This window comes from Vombatus ursinus, unplaced genomic scaffold (assembly GCF_900497805.2).
Source record: "Vombatus ursinus unplaced genomic scaffold, bare-nosed wombat genome assembly UNPS02014807.1, whole genome shotgun sequence".
In the NCBI taxonomy this organism is placed as follows: Eukaryota; Metazoa; Chordata; class Mammalia; order Diprotodontia; family Vombatidae; genus Vombatus; species Vombatus ursinus.
In genome coordinates this window covers 62,002,724-62,015,307 of record NW_020954585.1, presented here as the reverse complement: position 1 = coordinate 62,015,307, position 12,584 = coordinate 62,002,724, and positions in this window count along the sequence as shown.

Genomic DNA, 12,584 nt, shown 5'->3' with positions numbered 1-12,584 from the left:
CTTCTTCTTCTTCTTCTTCTTCTTCTTCTTCTTCTTCTTCTTCTTCTCTCCTCCTCCCTCCTTTTCCTCTTCCTCCTCCTTCTCCTTCTCCACCCTCCCTCCCCCAGTGAAAAGAGGCATTGAAAGCAGGGAGTGATATGATATTTGTGTTGGCTAGTGTGGCAGAATAATATCCTACCCCCTACCCCATGCAAATTAGTCTAATTTTTCCTTAACAGGTACTGAAACTATCCTCAAGACTGGAGGCTCAGGAGATTAAAGTCTATTGCTATCACTTTCTTGTTGCTTGAGTATAAAGTAACCAAGGATCTCCAGGTGCTCTCTGATGCATGGCTACTAGGGAACTTCTCTCAGCTGACTGACTCCAGGTATCCTTACCTTATCCTTGTTGAATATCTTCCCACTTTTGTGGCTACCTAAATCTCCTTTTCTTAACTGTTGAAAGACCTATGAGAGTCTGACTTTGCTCCAGTATCAAACATAAACTATGAGGGCAGTGGCCTGAGTCAGGCCCAGCTCAGAACATCTAGAAAGCAAAACGTCAGTCTTAATGTAGACATAGGAAGGTTTGTGATACCAAGGTCCTGTACAAGGAAGCATGGAGCATACAACAAGACCAGTAAAGCAAGCCAGTTTTATTGAGGGAATATGCTTACAATATGAAGGGCAGTCAGTGGAGATGGTGCCAACAGGTCTGGCACCCCAATGGGGCCTGGAAGAAATGAGGTACCCTTCCCAAACCAGTAAAGTTTGGTGATTTTTTTTTAAAGGGTATTTTTCTCTGGGTGTGGGAGGATCAGGCTTTAGGGGCAGGAAAGCAGGAAGTTTAGATTTAGGTGAATGTCAAAGTTCAGTTTGGGTGCTGACTCAATCCTGGAGGGAATGCAGTGGAAAGTGAGCTAGGTGATAGTCAAACTTCATTCTAGTGGAAGAAAGGGGGATTCAACCATTACTGTAGTCTTACTCTTACAAGATGATGCAGGGTGTTTTTGGGCTTCCCTGGAGCTTATTTGTTTAGCAGGTTGGAAACACTATTCCTTATGATCAATTTAGTTGAATGTAAGTAAGGAATTCAGGACTCTCAGATCCTAATTTGGGTATGGAGGAGATAGCAAAGAAAATGAGAACTGAGAGTGAATGCAAGAGTAAGACTATAACTTGGGTGATTACATGGTCTGAGGAACTCAACTCCCAATTCCCAAATCCTTTGATAATTTACCTCTGCTCCATACCAGGGGCAGCTAGGTGGCGCCATAGTGCACAGAGTGCTGGGCCTGAAGTCAGGAAGATGAGTCTTCCTGAATTCAAATTTGTCCTCAGACACTTACTAGCTGTGTGACCCTGGGCAAGTCACTTAACCTTGTTTGCCTTGGTTTCCTCATCTATAAAATGAGTAGGAGAAGGAAATGGCAAACCATTTCAGTGTCTCTGCCAAGAAAACCTCAAATAGGGTGAGGAAGAGTCAGACAACTGAAATGACTGAACAGCAACAATTCTCCCCCACCCCACACTCAACCCTCCCAAATCTTTTCCAAGAGCTGGGCAATCAATGGAATCATGACCACTCAACTTGCCAAAACTGAGCTGAAAGTATTAAGTAAAGATTCAGATGTATTTTAGTCTGTTCTCTTTTCCTTTGTGTTCCGGAAGGCTGAAACAATTATATCGATGATATCTCTTTCTGAGGCTAATCCCTTTAAGTGAACTATTTATATAAAAGGTTTAACAGATCCTATGACCTCAGCTGTGATATTTAAGAATCCAAGTGAAGAACAAAAGTTCCAACCAGGAATCAAAGCTGAAGTGGGTTTCTCCCATTGATTCTAATTCTTCTTTACAACATCTCTAATGTGAAAATAGGTTTAATATGAATGTATATGTAGAGCCTATATCAAATTGCATGCCATCTTGGGGTTGGGGGAGGGGAGAGATGGGGAGAAAATTTGGAACTCAAAATCTTATGGAAGTGAATGTTGAAAACTAAAAATAAATAAATTTTTAAAAAATCACTTAGGATAGGGAATGAAGAAAAAAAAAGCTGAGGTGGGCTGGTCTTTGGGGATTAAATGGCTGAAAGACTGGAGCCTGACTTGAGGGCGGGACTTGGTTATAATGCATTATAATAACATAATTACAAAATTACATTGAAAAGACATTGGTAAAAACATCATAACAGCACTTTTTGTGGTGTCAAAGCCCTGGAACCCAAGGGGGTGCCCCTCAATTAGGGAATGACTGAACAAATGATGGTATATGAATATGATAGAATATTATTATACCATAAAAACAATGAAAGGGACAGTTTCAGGGAAACGTGGGAAGATGTGCATGAACTGATTCATGTTTCCTCCCTCTTCAGATTATGAAATCCTTAAGAACAGAGCCTGTCTTTGTATCCCCAGGGCTTAGCACCATGCCTACCACAAAGTAGGCACTTAATTAATGTTTATTAACTGATCAACTGACTGACTGTGGAGTAAAATGAGCAAACCAGATGAACAATTTATATAAGTGAGCAAATCAGAAAAACAATTTATATGTTGACTTCTTGTTGTTCAGTCATTTCAGTTTTGTCTGACTCTTGGTGACCCCATTTGGGGTTTTCTTGGCAGAGATACTAGAGTGGTTTGCCATTTCCTTCTCCAACTCATTCTATAGATGAGGAAACTGAGGCAAACAGGGTGAAGTTGTTGAAGTCAGAGTTGGGAGAGCATGGTTCAGGTGTGAAAGAATTCCCTTGGACCTTCTCTGTGGCCATTGGTGATGAGTTCAGGGTAGACCCCAAGAATGTTGGGGTGCTCCCTGAAATGATGAAGAATAGACATGCGGGTCTTAGTATCCTGAAAGAATTCACTCGGACAGTCTCCAAGTTAAAGAAAAGCATTTATTGGGGTGATGCATCCAAGTGGGCCTGCTCCCCATGAGGCAAGATAAGTAGGAGGCCCTGCTCCCCTAAGGGAGCAGAGCGTCCTCTGCTTCCTATAGGAGGCAAAGGTTAGCCAGGACAAAGGTAAGGTTTAAATACAATTTTATGGAATAGGGGGAAGGGGACAAGAGAATGGAAGGAGCAAGCATGGCTCCAAAATGCTTGGGATATGAGGCAGCTGAGGTGATAAGCAAAGAGAACAGGAAAAGGGAGGGGAAGAGTTGTTCTGGAATTGTTCTGGAAACCACCCGTGTGTTTTGTGAAAGCACACAGCTAAGTCCACAGATAAGTGGGGGCTTCAAAGCATAGTCTTCTTTGATCACTTTTCTGGCTGGTCACATCCTATATCTCCTCTCTCATGTCCTGCTTGCTCCATCTGCCTCAAGCACTCTTTTCTACCTCATCAAAGTGCCTTGCCCTGGGTCCCACAGCTAGCAAGTGTCTGAGGCTAGATTTGAACTCAGGAAGATGTACCTTACAACATTGTAAGGAAAAGGACAAAGAACTCTGGTCAATGCATTGATCAACAACAATTCCAGAGGACTGATGATGAAGCGTGCTATCCACCCCCTGGCAGAGACAATGGGCTCTAGATGCAGAATGAAACATACTTTTTGGACACTGACAATGTTGTTCAGTTATGTCTGACTCTGGGTGACCAAACAATGATCTTTAAATGGATGTTTCTAGCTTTGGCATGCTAGCTCCCTTCTCTGCTCCTGGATCTGCCCACTGACATTCTTGACTTCAAAAGCCTCCTTCAGCAGCTATAACATCTTGGAATTTCCCTCAATACCTAGGGCCTTCTCACCCTGGTATATTCTTCCATCAGGACAGCCACTTGTCTCATTGCTAGCTGGGGAAATCTGTTTTCCCCTCCTAGTGATAGGGGTGGGATCTGAACCCTAAAAGGAAAGGACCATGTCTTTGGGATTTGGACCCTAAAAAGGAAAAGGTCCTGGACTTCCCCCTGTGGCCCAGGTCCCTGGCATTCGCCTGGGGCACTCAGCCCTTCCAAGTTAATCCTTTCAACTGCCCTTTCATTGTGGCCCTCACTGTCTGCACCAGGTCCTTCTGGGTCCTTCTCTGTTACCCCCTAGTCTCCAAACTATTGGCCATTCCATGACCACTGTATATGTGTCCATCTTGCCCCCATTAAATCATTCCTTAAGAGTCTGACCTGGTTGTATTCTCATTACAAAGGCTCAAATTCTTAAAATCTGGCCAATAGAGCAGATGCTTAAAATCTCACCATCCTGACTGGTGTTCTAATAAACCTTATCTTTGGCTGAAAGAAAGCTTGGGCCAAATTCATTTGAGGCAAGACCTGCTTTGTTTGCCCTTGAATTTCAGGGTTCCCAGCACCCCTAGACCTCAACACTAGTTCTGTCCCTGAATTTCTGGATTTCACAAACTTCACTCCACCACAACTCCATCTCCCCACCCCCACCCCTTCACACACACTTTTCAGGTCCCTTTTTGTCTTCTGTCTTCCCCCATTAGAATACAAGTTACTTGAGGACAGGGGCTAGCTTTCTTTTTGCTTGTATTTATATTCTCAAAGCTTAGCACAGTGTCTAACACAAAGTAAATGTTTAATAAATGTTTCTTGCCTTGTCTTGTTAGCAAGTTAATGAATATGAGAGATCCTGGACAAGCAAAGTAATCCCACTAAAGGGCCCTAGCTCTGGACCTGGTTTAGTTCCGAAGGGAACACAACCTCCAAATAGAGAGGATAAGTCTTTTCTGATATTTTCTGGCTCATTCTGCTCCCACCTCAGAGTAGAACTGGGAGGGATCTCTAAAGCAAAGCTTAGGAATGACTCATGTCTAGGGGCTTCCCAAAAGGAACTCAGAGGGTCACTTTTAGAAAAGTATTCAATGTACAAAGGAGATCAGTGCTAGTACACTACAAAAGACATTAAAAACAAAAAAACTCATAAGTGCACATTGAAATACTTAAACATGAAACAGTAACCTATTACTCCTATTATATACTCCTACAAGGTTGATATTTAAAGTATTAAAACATGAGATGCTGGAGTGCTGAACAGGCATTTTTACCTTTACCTCTGCTCCATTCTAAGAGCAGCTAGGTGGCACCATAGTGCACAGAGTGCCCAGCCTGAAGTCAGGAAGACCCATTTTTCTGAATTCAAATCTGGCCTCAGACACTTACTAGCTGTGTGACCCTGAGCAAGTCATTTAAGCCTGTTTGTCTCTGTTTCCTTGTCTGTAAAATGAGCTGGAGAAGGAAATGGCAAATCACTCTAGTATTTTTGCCAAGAAAACCCCAAATGGGGTCATGGAGAATTGAACATGACTAAAACAGCTCAACAACAACTGCTCCATATTGTCCATACAGTTCACTCAAGGTCCATGTCTTCTGGCAAATCAGGGGATTGTTCGAGCTCATCATCCAGATACACTTAGATGCCTTTATCTTCCAAGAAGTTGTTTCAGAGGCCAACACCTGCTAGGCAACAGACACCCAGACCCGGGATCTCCTGACCCCTCATACTTATAAGGTTGCCACTATGGAAAAAGCATACATCTAAGAATCACCATTCTGTCACCCGTAGTCAGAGAAAGAAACACAAAACAGGAAAGGCAGCCAGGGTGTTGAGATCCCATCTCAGGATTACTTAGATCAGTACATGTTCTCATTGCTTTAATTGAGTAAGCTACCAGAGCTTCAGGGGTGGTAGGGGTGAGCATTTAAGGAGAGAAAACCCCCTCCCCTGCCTCATGGGAAGTCTAAGGGAGAACTGTACGAGTCCCACATTCAGAAGAATGGAAGAAGTCTACTGAGTGGGTAATTCTTCATAATTAGTGGCCAGTCCCCATACCCCACCATGGGGACCAAGGGACCAACAAGGGAAGGGCTCACCAGAACTGTGTCCAAAGTTCCCAAAGCATAACAATCTTTTTTTCAATTTAGTGTTATTTCTTTTTTTAATAATATTTTATTTTTCCCAATTACATGTGAAAACAATTTTCAACATTTGTTTTTTACTTAAGTTTTGAGTTCCAGATTCTATTTCGCTCTCTCTCTCTCCCTTTCCCCTTCCCTGAGACAGTAAGCAATCATATAAAACATTTCTGTATTAGTCATTTTTAAAGCACAACAATCTTCACAAAATATGGGAAAGAACTTTGATTTTCATCCTTCATTCCCTTTCTTTATATCAGGGACGAAAGAGACACACACAAAGACAGAGAGAGACACAATCAGAGACAGAGAAAGTTTATTAGATGTTTACTATGTGTGCCAGGCACTGTGATAGGCATTAAGGACACAGATAAAATAAAGACAGTTCCTGTCCTCAAGGAGCTTACATTCTATTAGGAGAAGACAACACATAAAAAGGAACTGAAGTGGAAGAGAGAAAGGGAGCTACACAGCAGGAGGCTTTGGATGTGATGGTCAAAAAGTGAGACAGAGGCCTGGTTCTGGGCAAGAAAAGGTAAAAGATCACTCACTTATCTCAGCGTGATTCTAGGGATGGAGTCCTAATTTCCCTTGGGGATAAAAGGTAGAGATGATGACTTAATGGAGGTAGTATGGTTTGAAGCTCATGAATAATAATAATAGCTAACATTTTAAAAAATATAATACCTATATATACATATATACCTACATGTGTACATGCGTGTGTGTGTGTGTACACATACACACATACATATATATATATACTGCTTTGGAGTTTGTAAAGCATTTAACATATATTCTCATTGGATTCTCACAATAACCCAACAAGTAGGAACTACAGGTTTTATCCCCATTTTACAGAAGGGAAAACAGGCTTAGAGTAGTTAAGTGATCTGCCCCTGACCATTCTAACAGATAATAAGTGTCCAAGGCAGGCTTTGGGCAGAGGTCTCTGCTGATTCCATGGCTAGCATTCTTTCCTCATCCATCATGACTCCAATTCAGGTACTCATTGCCCTTCTTGGGAAGAAGGAATAAGTTTAGGAGTAAGTAATGGCAAAGGGCAAAATTGGGGACACCAAAAGAAGGCTTCGCATACAGTGAGATTGGCTGTGAGACCTTCCTTCCCACCCTACTCCTCAACAACCGAAGGGAGAAGCCCCAGGTTCTGAAGAATTAAAATGGGATGTTTGCCAAGTAAATGAGAAGGGGTAATATACTGGACCAAGAACCAGCATCTCAGTGTTCTAAATAGCACATGGGACATTGATAAAGTTCAGTCATTACTGTAACCCAACCTACATTCTGGGGGCCCCAAAACATAGACTGCTCTATTGGTTTAAACTCTTAAATACTAGTGTTCAGTTTCCATTGATGGGAAACAAAGGTTCATTCTCCCTTTACTGCACCTGTGGGGCTTTTGATAACAACCACAATGATCCTGTCCACTTACCTACTGAATGGAAAAAAGTGAGCAGGCTGTTTTCACCTTTGCATCTGGATTGTGCATTTTCCTTCCCCTCCTACCTCCACCCAGTTAGTGACTGGTGATAAAAGAGGATGATTCTGTGGTAGAATGGGAAAAACACTGGCTTTGGAGTCAAAGGGTCTAGATTTGAATCCTGACACTATCACTCATAGGGCAGCTATGTGGATAGAGTGTCAGGTGTGAAGTTAGGAAGACTTATCTTCCTGAGTTCAAATTTGACCTCAGATACTTAATTGCTGTATGACCCTGGGCAAGTCACTTTACCCTGTTTGCCTCAGTTTCCTCACCTGTAAAATGAGCTGGAGAAGGAAATGACAAAAAACTCCAGTATCTTTGTCAAGAAAAACTAAATAGCGTCACAACTGAAAAATGACTCAACAACAACAACAACTATCACTCATAGCCTCTGTGATCTTATTTCATCTCTTTGGGTCAATTTTTTTATCTGTGAAATGAGGCAGTTAGACTGGATGATCTCTGAGGTCTCTTTTAACTCTATCTCTTATAATCCTTTAAACAAGTTCCTTGCCAACTCACAAATAAAGTATGTGCTTCCTATCTTGGATTACTTAAGTTGGATGGTAGGTAAAAAAAAGTTGTGGGTTCTGATTTTTATAGACCAGTTAATTTTACACTGGACAACAGCACCAAGAAGCATACCCAGCTGCCTTTAAAATGTCTCTGGGTGATCTCATCTGCTCCCAAGAGTTCAATTAGCATCTCTATACAAATGATGGACATGATTTCCCAATCTGAATTTCTCTCTCCTGAATTTCAGTCCTGCATTAACAACTACCTGCTACATATTTCCATTGGGATATGTTGTCATCATTGCAAGTTCACCATGTTTAAAATAGAACTCACTATCTTCTCTCCTTGCACCTTCTCCTCCTCTGAAGACCCCTATTTCTAGTGAGGGCATCACTACCCTGCTAGTCACCCATGTTCCCAACTTTGGAGTCATCTTTGACTTTTTCTTGTCCCTTACCCCCCATATTAAATCAGTTGCCAAGTCTCATATAACCTCCCTTTACATCCACCCCCACACTTGAACTTCATGGTGTTTCCACTATTATTGTCTAGATGGCAATGAACTAACTTTCTTCACATTGAGATAATAACCATTGAGGCACTCAGAGGAGATCGAGTCAATCAACAAGGAGTTATTAAGTACCTATTATGTCCTAGGTATTATGCTATTCACCCTACTCTCAAAAACCTTCCTTTCCATTGGGAGAGATGACTTGTACCTATATAAGTATATACAGGATATATACAAAGTAATTTTGTAGAGGGAGGACATGAACAGCTCAGAGGAATAGGAAAAACTGCATGTAGAGGATAGTTCTTGAATTGTGTGGTGAAGGAAATCTGAGATTCCAAGAAGAGGATGTGAGAAAGGTGGTTACTCCAGGCAGGGAGATGTCAGGGACAAAGGCACAGAGATCAAGATAGAATACCATATGTAAAAAACAGTAATGATAGGGATAGGGATTGAACCTGTGAATTTTGTAGTACAGAACTCCCAGATGGGGAAACTCTCCACCGCAGAATGTTGGTCAGCAACTTCTTGTGACTTATAAGTGTTCATAGCACTGAGATATTAAATGATTTGCCCAGTGTCACAAAGCCAATATATATTTCAGAGGCAAAACATCATCCCAGGTCTTCCTGGTTCTGAGGCCGCTTCTATCCACTCCACCATGGTGACTTTATAATAGAGACAGGATTTCAATGATGTGATTCTGAAACATTCTCTCTTTGACTCTGTCTGTCTCCCTCCCTTCTCTCTCTGTCTCTGTCTATTTCTGTTTCTCTGTTTCTCTTTGTGTCTATCTGTCTGTCTGTCTGTCATCTCTCTCTCTCTCTCTCTCTTTCTCTTTTTCTCTCTTCCCCAAAAACAGAGCAGCTAATAACTTTTTAACTTACCTTAACAATAATTTCAATACTTCCCAGGGTGGGAGAACCATAAAGCATACTGGATCTATTGGCTAATATAAATAGATGGGGAAAATGATAAATATTGGAAGGGATGTGGAAAAACTGGGACACTAATACACTGTTGGTGGAACTGTGAACTGGATCCAACCATTTTGGAGAGCAATCTGAAATTATGCCCAAAGAGTTATAAAACTGTGTATACCCTTTCATTCAGAAATACCACTATTAGGTCTGTTTCCCAGGATGATCAGGATAAAAGGAAAAGAACCTATATGTTTTAAAATATATACAGCAACTCTTAGCCACAAATGGTAGCTAAGAACAGGAAATTGAGGGGAAGCCCATCAGTTGGGAGATAACTGAATAAGTTGTGGCATATGATTGTGATGGAATATTATTGTGTTGTAAGAAATGACAAGCAGATTGATTTTAGAAAAGCGTAGAAAGACTTTCATGAAACAATGCAGAGTGAAATTAGTAGAACCAAGAGAACATTGTACACAGTAACAGCAATATTGTTTGAAGAGTAACTGTGAATAATTAAGCTATTCTGAGTAATATGAATATTCAAATCAACTACAAAGGATTTATGAAGGAAAATCCACCTCCAGAGAGAGAACTAATGTATGGATGTATGTATTGTATGGTTTTACATATCATACATATTTTACATACAATACATACATATTCTCTAATATAGGGTTGGGAGAGAGGGAGACAACTCAGAACTCAAAATACATACAAAAATAAAATGAAATAAATAGATCTGATTGACAGGATTAGTTGCTGTGGTATAAATGCTGAAAATGTTGCAGAGAAGTGATTGCTTCCTCCTTAAGTTTGTGATTGGAAGAAAGGAAAGCTGGGGATAGTGTTAAGGGCACCCTAAATTTTGGGAAAGCAGATTTCAAAGGAAAAATAGATAGTATCCCATAAACTAAAATTCTCTGGGGAAAGTCAGAGCAAGAGAGAAAGAAAACTCTCATGAAGGAAATTTTCAAGACACACTGTCCTCATTCCTGAGAGGATTTGTCTGACAAAACCAATAATAGACTCAGGGAACTCACTAACCAAATAAGTTATATTTATATAATAAAGAAGAAATTAATTGCAGACAAGAAGATGAATTTAAGAATATGACCCACTTTAATAAAAATGTCAGGATTTTGGATATGGCCAACAAGGGGATTTGTTTTGCTTATCTATACATATTAGATACAAAAGTTTTGTTTTCTTTTTTTTTCCAACCAGGGATGGAATGTAAGAAGAGAGAAAACAGAATTTTAAGTTAAAAAAATTAAACTTAATTTATAAAAGTATGAAGAGGTGCCAGGCACTGTGCTAAGCACTAGGGATACAAAGAAAGGCAAAAACAGTCCCAGCCCTCAAGGAGCTCACATTCTAATAGAGGAGACACTATGTAAACAACTATTTATATACCTCCTATAGGAAGCCTTCCCTGACCCCTCTTAATTCCAGTGCCTTCCCTCTGTTAATTATTTCCTGTTCATCCTATATATAGCTTGCTTGTATAGAGTTGCTTGAATGTTGTTTCCCCAATTATACTGTAAGCTCCTTGAGGGGAGGAACTGTCTTTTGCTTCCTTTTGTATCCCCAGAATTTAACACAATGCCTGGCACATAACAGGTATTTAATAAGCATTTATTGATTGACATACACATATTTATGCACATATACATACATTACACATAATATACATATACAAGTACATATATTTGCTGTGAAGGGAATTATAATTTTCATATTAATCGATATATGTATAATGAATATACTAATAATTTAGATTTTTAGAATTGCCTCTTCTAGCTTGCAAGTCAGAAGCTTACAACGCAGCTTGAAATAATCAATCAAACCCTTGACAATGCTCTCACAATTACTGCATTCTTGTGCTTGTGTACCTTAAGTGAAGTGAATCAAAGATTGTACAATCTGTTCCTATCACAGAACTCTGGTCCTGTGACTCACCAATGATCCCCAAGGGCCTGAAACAATACTGTTCCCACACAATTGCAGGACACCTGTACCTTAATGAATGTGGGACTTGTGGGCTTGTCATGGGAAACCACTCAAGCCTTGGGAAACGATTGTTTGTAATCCATCTTCCCTCCTCCCTTCCCACTTGTGACTTATATATATAATTTCTGCCTTCATGACATCAAGGTGGAATTCTGATCAGGAGAATTCCTGATTTGCAAATCTGTTCCTCATAATGAAATTAATTAATTAAACTGCTACTTGATTACTGGCACTTTGTCTCTGGCCTGCTGTTTCGTCATTCTCAGGTTACAGACTGGCTCAGTAAAAATCCTGTTAACAATGCACATATACATATAATTCAGTTACATATCAATAAATAATAAACAATATCTATTTTCCATACACTTTGCATGTCTAATATAGATGGGCAAATTGTTCTCTTTACATTGATGTGGATTTCACTGAGGAGGCTTTCTGGGCTTGATGTTAGTAGCAGTATTTCATTTGTGTCTAGGAGCATCTGAATAGGGAATATGTACAGGATATCTCTATGATACCACCAAACCATCTCCTTTTATACCACTTTCTTCGATGAGTTCCACTCAGCAAATCACAGAGAAAAGCTATCTCTAGAGTAGTAACTACCATAGCCTCACATAATTTGCATAGAAATAAAGAATTTCTAATTTGAAGAGTACTTTCAAAGGTGCAGTTTATTCTATCAAGCCAAATGCTTTTTTAAAAACGTTCATAAACAGCAGATACAGCTAAATCTTATTTTCTCTCCATGTCTCAGTTTAGTTGTGTGGCTTTAAAGATGTGGTCTGCAGTAACCTAATCATCAGATTCCTCCCACTAGCTCAATACTGACCTAGTGGACCTCCTTTTGACCAATCAACACCAATCTAGCTAATTCCATTTTGGCTACTATCAAAAACATCACTCCTCAACCTCTATAGGTGTCTCTTTATATGTCTCCAATCCATAAACTGAAATCAGAGGATTAGTTTTCCAAAATAAAAGCCAAAACAGCTGAAATGAACAAAACTATGGGTCTGCTCCTCATGCCTCAATACATACAATCTTCATAGATGGTAAAACAAAGAAACAGAAAGCTGAATCTCTTCCAATGTTTGGTTTAGAGGTAGGTGCAATCAAGAAATGCCTAATCATCCCAGAATTCACAACTTCTCATGTATAGATTGAATCTAAGGAACTGGACTAAGGGATTAAGTACAAACTTTCTTCTGTGTCATAACTCTTGACTTCCCCTTGTAGAATTATAATAATAAATTTGG